Consider the following 10788-nt stretch of genomic DNA (forward strand, 5'->3'; position numbering starts at 1 on the left):
GAAGCCTAGGGGGCAGTGAGTTGAAGATAACGGTGATGGAATAATTTGGACAAGGATAGTGAGAATAGCAGCACAATTGGAAGAAAATAATCTGTGTCACTGAATTGTACATGTAAAAATTTTTGAAATAGTGTAACTTTGACTATATTTTCACTAAAAACAAAAAAAAGCAAGTCCTCTAAGGTGGAGAAGGGAGAGTGTTGACGTGTCGTGGGGTTGTTAACCAATGTCATAAGACAATATTTGTACTGACTGTTTAATGAGAAACTATTTGTTCTATAAACCTTCATCTAAAGTACAATAAAAAAAATTTATATTAAAAAAAAAAGTCCATCAGTAGGGAAAAAGTCTTCAGGGTGAGGTCACTCAGGTACCAGCCCGTCAGGTCTGCTGCAGGTGTCCCTCTGATCTGATCAGGTTCTCCAGAAATCATCTCAGCTTCACCCTTTCTGGCATCTGATAAAATTTAATTGATAGAATATTATTCCCTTGCTCTGAGCAAAAAAACCTTTCAGTAGTCACAGCTGAATCATAATGTCATATCAGCATCTTCCCCCACCCTCTCTTCCCCAGACCCATCAGGAAAAGAGGAATCTATCCAATGGGGATCCTCCCTTGTCCCCCTCATTTTTTGTATAAGCGCACTCATGAAAGCATGTAAGCTGGCCACTTCATGCCTTTATGTCCTCCCGTTTTAGACAGCAGTTGTTTAAATTGCCCATCCCTTCCAAACCAGTACTGTGAGGAGACAAGCATGTTCCTTCATCTGAAGAACCTTCTGTTCTGGTTAGAATTCTGAGCATCTGCATCCATAAGCAAAACCCAGTCTAGGGCAAGCCATCAAACTGCAGCAACCTAAAGTAACACTGAATGAGGGTGAAGTGTACACAGCTTGATGAAGGTAAATGATGTCACTAAAAAGCACAGGGACCCCGGGTCCAAAGGACACACTCCACTCCAAGTTCTTCTTCTTGATGGTAGTGAGGTCCCATTCAACCTTTGTCAGATTAGCCTGTTTATAAGCCTACTCTTCCCACCAATACCACAAACTGACCAATCCCCTTGGTGAGCCACAGGCACCTTATTTGCATAGTAATTGACCAATTCCTGCAAAGGTTTTACATACCTTATTTGCATAGTAAACTGTCAATCTCTTTGCAAGATTGTGGCCTAGCAAATCATCTTGACAGAACTACAAACTCAGGGCCAGTAGAGCCATAAAGAGAAATCTGTTGCACTGCACTAGCATATAGAAGTTCTGTTCTTTTTTTTATACTGACCCTGGTTTTTTTCCTATAATCTTGCTAAACTCATTCATTAATTCTAGCAATTTTTTAGAATTTTCTGTGAACACAATCGTGTCACCTATGAATAAAGAACATTTTTATTTCTTCCTTTCTCATCTGTATGCCATTTATTTCTTTTTCTTGCCTTATTGCCCTGACCATGTTAAATAGAACTGACGAGAGTGGGCGTTCTTACTTTGTCTCTGTCTTTCCTCATTTAAGTATGATGTTAGCTGTAGGCTTCTTGTTCATGCCCTCTGTTAGGTCGAGGAAGTTCCTTTCTCTTCCTAGTTTGCCTGGAGTTTTTTTGTTTGGTTGGTTTTGTTTTTAAATCACAAATACATGTTTAGTTTTGCCAAGTGCCTTTGCTGTACCCTCTGCCTTTCATTTGGGGTGTTTAGACCATTCACGTTTAAGGTCGATTATTAATATTGTTAGATTTGATTCTATCATCTTGCTGTTTATTTTGTATTTGTCCTATATGTTATTGGTTCCTGTTTCCCTCATTTTCTGTATTGTTTTGGATCCATCGAGTATTTTTTATTATTCCATTTGTCTCGTTTGTTGACTTCATAGCTATAGCTCTGTTTTGTTATTTTAGTGCTTACATTAAGGTTTATAGTATATGTCTTTAACTTATCAGAGCCTACCTTCAGGTAATAGGTAGACACATCATGTATAGTATATAGTTTCATTTCTCACTTCCTAGTTTTTAGGCTATTATCGTTATGTATTTTACTTTTACATGTTATAAACCCCACAATACATTATTATTGTTTTTGATTAAATAGTCAATTATCTTTTTAAAAGATTTAAATAAAAAGAAAAAAAATCTTCTATTTACCCATGTAGTTACCATTTCTGGTGTTCTTCATTCCTTTGTGTAGATCCAGATTTCCATCTAATATCATTTTCCTTCTGCCTGAAGGACATCTTTTGACATTCTTGTAGTGTGCGTTCTGGTGGTGATGAATTCTTTTGCTTTTGTATGTATTTATTTCACCTTGTTAAAAGATACCTTTTGGCTACCACCAATGACCGCCCTGACAGGGAACACAACAGAGAGTCCCTGATGGAGCAGGAGAAAAGTAGGGTGCAGAACTCAAATTCTAGTAAAAAGACCAGACTTAATGGTTTGATTGAGACTGGAGGGACCCCGGAAGATGTGGTCCCCGGACTCTCTGTTAGCCCCAAACTAAAACCATTCCTGAGGCCAACTCTTTAGGCAAAGATTAGACTGGACTATGGGACATAAAATGATACTTGTGAAGAGTGTGCTTCTTAGTTCAAGTAGATACATGAGACTAAATGGGCAGCTTCTGTCCAGAGGCGAGATGAGAAGGCAGAGAGGGCCAGGAGCTGGTTGAATGGACACGGGCAATCTGGGGTGGAAAGGAAGGGTGTGCTGTCACGGTATGGGGAGAGCAACTAGGGTCACATAACAATGTATGTATGAATTTTTATATGAGAAACTAACTTGAATTGTAAACTTTCACTTAAAGCACAACAATAAAAAAAATATATATCTAAAAGATATTTTTGCCATGTATAAATTCTTGGTTGACATTTTTTTTTCCTTTCCATACTTAAAAGATGTTGTTCCACTGTCTTCTCACTTGCATTACTTCTAACAAGAAATTTAATATTATCGTTACCTTTGTTCTTCTGTAAGTAACACTATTTCTTTTCCACTGGTTTTGAGAAATTTGGTTATGTGTGCTTTGGTGTAGTTTTCTTCCTACGTCTTGTATTTGAAGTTGAGCTTCACGTATGTGGGTTTGTATTTTCCACTATGTTTGGAAAGTTTTGGCCATTACATCTAATATTTTCTCCAAGTCTCTGCTTAACTCTGTGAACATATGCAATACAGGTAAAATAACTGTTTCATTGTCATTCTCTGCTAATTGTAACAACTGTGTCAGTTCTGGATTGGTTTTGATTGATAGATTATTCTCTTCATTGTTGTTGTTAGTTGCCATTGAGTCAACTCCAATTCATGGCAACCCCATGTGTGTCAGAGTAGATTTGAGTTCCATAAGATTTTCATGGTTGCATTATGAATGGTGTTTTCTGACTTGTTTATATGCCCACTGATCTTTGTTTAGATGCTAGACATTGTGAATTTTACCTTGTTGAGTGCTGGATATTTCCCTGGTGGTGCAATGGTTAAGCACTCAGCCGCTAACCAAAAGGTTGACATACCAAACCCACCCAGCGGCTCCATGGGAGCAAGACCTGGTGATCTGATCCCATAAAGATTACAGCCTAGAAAACCCTATTGGGCAGTTTTACTCTTGTCACATGAGATTACTATGAGTCAGAATCAACTTGACAGCACCCAAAAACATATGTTTTTGAGGTTTGTTTTGGGATTGCGGTGCAATGAATTACTTAATATGACCCTTCTAGCTGTAGTCTTTGTGACTTACACACAATGATTGAGTGGAACTATGCAAATAAGGTATATGGGACCCTAATGAAGAGACTGGTCAGTTTGCCATCCTGCTAGGCTTAAAATTAGCCATCCCAGAGGTGAGAGGAGAGGCTCTCATTACCACCAAGCAAGAATAGCCAGGAGTGGAGCACATCCTTTGGACACAGGATCCCTGCACTGAGAAGCTCCTGGAACCAGAAGACAGAGAGAGAGAGCTGTAACACTGAAGACAGCAAGAAGCGGTGACAGAGAAACAGTGGCAGGAGAGACTGGCAGGAGACGACACAGTGGGCTTCCTGGCCCATGGAGCAAGAAGGCTAAGCACTTTTAGGCCGGAGGCTTGCTGGCAGAGTAGGGTGCCTCTGGGCACTTGGTGGAGCTAGGTTTGCTGACCCACAGAGCTAGAGCTGAGCACCTTCGGGCCAAGGCTTAATGGTGGAGTGGAATGCCTCTGGGCATTTATCAGCATTGCTGAAGGAACTTTGTAACACTTGCCTGAGGAGGGCAAAGGCCAGGCTGAGGGGCAAAGAGGCCGAGGAGCCAGAGAGAGACCTCCCTGCAGGCACAGCTGAGAAGAGGTTGCCCTGATTGAAGAAATGTATCCTGAGTATTCCTGAACCTAAATTGTAACCTGTTACTTCCCTAATAAACCCCATAATCATGAATATTGTCTGTGAGTTCTGTGTGGCCATTGCAATGAAATATCAAACCCAGCAGAGAGAGCCATAGGAGGGATAGTTGGTATCAGAATTGGTTAAGATGGTGGAGAGAAGAGGCATGTCTGACCTCCACCTCACAGCAGTCAGCCTTGGGCTGTTGATAGTGATTCTCCTTCCTCCTTGTGAAGTTAGAGGTCAGATGCCTCTGCCACGCCATTTTTACAGTGATTCATTTAAGATATTTGAAACCAGTTTGATCTTTTCCAGCCTTGCTTTTATGACTTATTAGGCAGATCCAGAGCTGTGCTCAGTCTAGGGCTGATCATTTCCCTTTACTGAGGCAACATCTTCCTGAGTACTGTACTCAATGTCTTATGAATCATGAGTTTTTCCAGTCTGGATGGTGAGAAAAAGCACTATTCCCAGCCGTTTGTGAGTGCCAGGCCATCTTCCCTCTAATACTTTTGGATGGTTCCTTCCCTGGCCTCGGGTAATTTGCTCATAAGCATGTACTAATCAGTACTGTGAGGAGCCCTGTGATGCAATGGTTAAGTGCTTGGCTGCTAACCAAAAGGTCGGCGGTTTGAATTTATCAGTGGCTCCTTGTGAGAAAAGACCTGGAAATCTGCTCCCATAAGATTACAGCCTAGGAAACCCCATGGGATGGTTCTACTCTGTCATATAGGGTTGCTATGAGTTGGCATCAACTCAACGTCACACAACAGCAATCATCAGTACTGTGCTAAATACTCAAGGGGGAACTTCCGTAGAACTCTGAGGATCTCGTTGTGCAGCTTTCTCTTCTCTGGTAGTATGTCATTTAAACTTTAGTGGTATTGGTCTCCCCAAACTCTTAGCTGCATCTCTTCAATTTAAGGAGTCTACTGGGCTCCGCCACCATTCCCCCTTTCTGTGCCACTACTTGGAAACTCTCTCAAGGCAATAAGCTGTGGTGATCATAGGGCTCACCTTGTTTGTTTCCCAACTCTCAGTGATCACTGTCCTTTGTTGCCCAGTGTGTGGTTGTCTTGAAAACTATTGTTTCATGTATTTTGTCTTGGTTTTTTTGTTTGTTTGTTTATGGTTGTTATTGTTTTAGGTGGGAAATTAAATCCAGTCCCCACCACTCCAACATGGTCAGAATTGGAAGTCTAATTTCACAGATTTAGATACATTGTGTTTTCATTTTTATTCAGTTTAAATTATTTTCTAACGTTCTTTGAGACTTGCTCTTTGACCCATGGATTATTTAGAGTTGTGTTAATCATCAAGTGTTTGGGGATTCTTCTTTTATCTTTCTGTTCTTGATTCCTAGTTTAATTCCATTACGGTGAGAGAACATGGAGATTTCAATTCTTTTAGGTTCTTTAAAGCTTCTCTTATGATCCAGGATATGGTCAATATTGAACATCTTCACATTTTACACTTCACTCTCCTATTTCACCGTACCCCTTCTCACATCACATCTGGCACCCAAAATGTCTCACTTCCTGCTTTCCACCTAACATCAGTAACCTTACAACAGCGTAATTCCATTTGTCCCCCCCATACCCCAGCCTTTGGTGGTGGTTGTCACATCTTTTACTTCTGTACTTGTTATGAACTCCACCTCACAGTGTTTCTATTATTTTTACTTTAAACAATAACTTTTTTAAGTAAACTATGAGAAGAAAATATGGTCTTTTTCATTTACCCATATACTTACCATGTAAGTCTTTATTTTTTTCTGTAGTTCCACATTCCCATCTGGCTTCATAACCCTTTGTTCTAAATGTTGCCCTTCAGCATTTCTTTTTCTCTGTGTGTGTGTGTTTAGGTGAAAGTTTACAGCTCAAGTTAATTTCTGATTCAGAACTTTATACACGTATTGTTTTGTGACATTGGTTGCAATCCCCACAATGTGATGGCTGACTCCCCTTTTCCACCCCGGGTTCCCGGTGTCTATTCATGTAGTTCTTGTCCCTTCCTGCCTTCTCATCCTGCTTTTGGACGGGAGCTTCCCATTTGGTCTCATATATTTTATTGAACTAAGAAGCATATTGAATATACCATGGACTGCCAGAAGGATGAACAAATCTGTCTTGGAAGAAGTACAGCCAGAATGCTCATTAAAAGGAAGAATGGTGAGACTTTGTCTCACATACTTTGGACATGTTATCAGGAGGGACCCATGCCTGGAGAAAGACATCATGCTTGGTAAAGTAGAGGGTCAGTGAAAAAGAGGAAAAACCTCATTGAGATGGATTGACACAGTGGCTGCAACTATGGGCTCAAGCACAGCAACAGTTGTGAGAATGTTGCAGGACTGGGCAGTGTTTTGTTCTGTTGTACATAGGGTCACTATGAGTCAGAACTGACTCGAGGGCACCTAACAACAACAAGAAACACATACCTAACGTGTGTTATTTTTTGTTTTATAGACCTGTCTAATCTTTGTCTGAAAAGTGGGCTTCAGGAATGGTTTCAGTTCTGGGTTAGCAGAATGTCCAGGGGCCATGGTTTCAGGGGTTCCTCCCATCTCTGTCAGACCGGTAAGTCTGGTCTTTTTACGTGAATTTGAATTCTGTTCTATATTTTTCTCCTGCTCTGTCTGGCACTCCCTGTTGTGATCCCTGTCAGGGCAGTCATTAGTGGTAGCCAGGCACCCTCTAGTTCTTCTGGTCTCAGGCTGGTGGAGTCTCTGGTTCACGTGGTCCTTTAGTCCTTGGGCTAATATTTTCCTTGTGTCTTTGCTTTTCTTCATTCTCTTTTGCTCTGGGTGGGATGGGATCAATAGATGTATCTTAGATGGCCGCTTGTAAGCTTTTAAGACCCCAGACACTACTCACCAAGGTGGGATGTAGAACATCTTCTTTATGAACTGTGTTATGCCAGTTGACCTAGATGTCCCCCGAGACTATGGTCCCCAGGCCCCAGCCCCACCTACTCAGTCCCTAAAAGTGTTTGGATGTATCTAGGAAACTTCTGTGCTTTTCCTTTGGTCCAGTTGTGCTGACTTCCCCTATACTCTGTGTTGTCCTTCCCTTCACCAAAGCTGACACTTCTCTACTGTCTAGTTATTGATTTCCCCTCCCCCCACCCTTGTAATCATCAAAGAATTTCTTTTCTATGTATAAACCTTTTCTTGAGTTCTTATAATAGTGGTCTCATACAATATTTTGTAACTGACTTATTTCACTCAGCATAATGTCCTCCAGATTCATCCATGTTGTGAGGTGTTTCGCGGATTCACCATTGTTCTTTATCATTGCATAGTATTCCATTGTGTTTGTACCATAATTTGTTTATCCGTTCATCTGTTGATGGGCATCTAGGCTGTTTCCATCTTTTTGCTATTGTGAATAGTGCTGCAATGAACATGGGTGTGCATATGTCTATTCGTGTGATGGACCTTACTTCTCTAGGGTATAGTCCTAAGAGTAGGATTGCTGGATCATATGGTATTTCTATTTCTAGCTCCTTAAGGAAGTGCCATATCATTTTCCAACGTGGTTGTATCGTTTTACGTTCCAACCAGCAGTGCATAAGAGTTCCGGTCTCCCTACAACCTCTCCAACATTTGTTATTTTCTGTTTTTTGATTAATGCCAGTATTTTCGGGGTGAAATGGTATCTCATTGTAGTTGTGATTTGCATTTCTCTAATGGCTAATGATCACAAGCATTTCCTCATGTGTTTTTACCTGCCTGAATGTCTTTTTTGGTGAAGTTTCTATTCATATCCTTTGCTTTTTTTTTTTTTTATTGTTATAGTTTAAGTGAAAGTTTACAATTCAAGTTAGTCTCTCATACAAAACTTTATACATACATTGTTATGTCACCCTAATTGCTCTCCCCGTACTGTGACAGCACCATCCTCCTTTCCACCCCTGATTTCCCGTGTCCATTCAACCAGCTCCCAACCCTGTACACCTTCTCATCTCACTTCCGGACAGAAGCTGCCCATTTAGTCTCATGTATCTACTTGAGCTAAGAAGCACGCTCTTCACAAGTATCATTTTATGTCCCACAGTCCGGTCCAATCTTTGTTTGAAGAGTTGGCCTCAGGAATTGTTTTAGTCCTGGGTTGACAGAGAGTCCGGGTGCCGTGCTTTCTGACGTTCCTTCAGTCTCAGTCAGACCATTAAGTCTGGTCTTTTTACTAGAATTTGAGTTCTGCGTGCCACCCTTCCCCCGCTCCATCTCTATTGTGTTCCCTATGAGGTCCTTTGCCCATTTTTTAATTGGATTATTTGTCTTTTTTTGGTTGAGGTGTTGCAGTATCTTGTAGATTTTAGAGATTAGACCCTTATCGGATATGTTGTAGCCAAAAATTTTTTCCCAGTCTATAGTTTCCCTTTTTACTCTTTTGGTAAAGTCTTTTGATGAGCATAAGTGTTTGATTTTTAGGAGCTCCCAGTTACCTACTTTCTCTTCTGGTGTTTGCGTGTTGTTAGTTATGGTTTGTATCGTATTTATGTCATGTATTAGGGCCCCTAGCATTGTCCCTATTTTTAACTCCATGATCTTTATTGTTTTAGATTTTATATTTAGGTCTTTGATCCATTTTGAGTTAGTTTTTGTGTATGGTGTGAAGTATGGATCCTGTTTCTTTTTTTTACAGATGGGTATCCAGTTATGTGGGCAGACTGTCTTTGCCTCATTTAATGGACTTTGGGTCTTTGTCAAAGATAGCTGCTCATAGATGGATGGATTTACATGTGGGTTCTCAATTCTGTTTCCATTGGCCTATGTGTCTGTTGTACCAGTACCAGGCTGTTTGGACTACCATGGCTATATAATAGGTTTTAAAATCAGGTAGTGTGAGGCCCCCTACTTTGTTCTTCTTCTTAGGTAATACTTTACTTTCTGGGGCCTCTTTCCTTTCCATGTAAAGTTGGTGATTTGTTTCTCCATCTTATTAAAAAATGCTATTGGAATTTGGATAAGGATTGCATTGTGTCTGTAGATCACTTTGGGTAGAATTGACATTCTTACAATGTTGAGTCTTCCTATCCATGAGCATGGTATGTTTTTCCACTTATGTAGGTCTCTTTTGGTTTCTTGTAGTAGTGTTTTGTAGTTTTGTTTGTATAGATCTTTTACGTCTCTGGTTAGATTTATTCCTAAGTATTTTATCGTCTTGGGGGCTATTGTAAATGGTATTGATTTGGTGATTTCCTTTTCTAAGTTCTCTTTTTTGGTGCAGAGGAATCCTACTGATTTTTGTATTTTATCTTGTATCCTGCTACTTTGCTGAAGTCTTCTATTAGTTCCAGTAGCTTTCTTGTGGATTCTTTGGGGTTTTCTGTGTAGAAGATCATATCATCTGCAAATAGGGATAATTTTATCTTTTCCTTACCAATTTGGATGCACTTTATTTCTTTTTCTTGGCTTGTTGCTCTAGCTAGGACCTGCAGCACAGTGTTGAATAAGAGTGGTGATAAAGAGCATCCTTGTCTGGTTCCCATTCTCAAGGGGAATGATTTCAGTTTCTTTCTATTTAGAATGATGTTGGCTGTTGGCTTTGTATAAATGCTCTTTATTATGTTGAGGAATTTCCCTTCTATTCCTATTTTGCTGAGAACTTTTGCCAGGAATAGGTGTTGGACTTTGTCAAATGCCTTTTCTGCATTGATTGATAAGATCATGTGTTTGTTTCTTTTTTTGTTTATGTAGTGGATTACTTTGATTGATTTTCTAATGTTGAAACCATCCTTGCATACCTGGTATGAATCCCACTTGGTCATGATATATTATTTTTTTGATATGCTGTTAAATTCTACTGGCTCGAATTTTGCTGAGGATTTTTGTGTCTATGTTCATGAGGGTTATTGGTCTAAAGTTTTCTTTTTTTGTGGTGTCTTTGCCTGGTTTTGGTATCCGGGTTATGCTGCCTTCATAGGATGAGTTTGGGAGTATTCCTTCCTTTTCTATCCTTTGAAATATCTTTAGTAGTATTGGTATTAGCTCTTTTCCGAAAGTTTGGTAGAATTCTCCAGTGAAGCAGTCTGTGCGAGGGCTTTTTTGTTGTTGTTGTTGGGAGCTTTTTCCTTTTTAATTAACTCTTCAATCTCTTCTTTTTGTTAGGGGTTTGTTTAGTTTTCCACCTCAGTTTGTGTTAGTTTAAGTAGGTAATGTGTTTCTAAAATTTGTCCATTTCCTCTAGGTTTTCAGATTTGTTGGAGTTCAATTTTTTGTAGTATTCTGTTATGATCCTTTTTATTTCAGTTGGATCTGTTGTGATATCACTCATCTCATTTTCTACTCGGGTTATTTGCTTCCTCTCCTGTTTTTCTTTTGTCAGCTTGCACAATGGTTTGTTGTTGTTTTTTTTTAATATTTTATTGTACTTCAGGTGAAGGCTTACAGAACAGATAGTTTCTCATGTAACAGTAACACACATGCTGTTTTATGACATTGGTTAACAAC

Source organism: Trichechus manatus, unplaced genomic scaffold, assembly GCF_000243295.1.
Source record: "Trichechus manatus latirostris isolate Lorelei unplaced genomic scaffold, TriManLat1.0 scaffold00077, whole genome shotgun sequence".
NCBI classification, from domain to species: domain Eukaryota; kingdom Metazoa; phylum Chordata; class Mammalia; order Sirenia; family Trichechidae; genus Trichechus; species Trichechus manatus.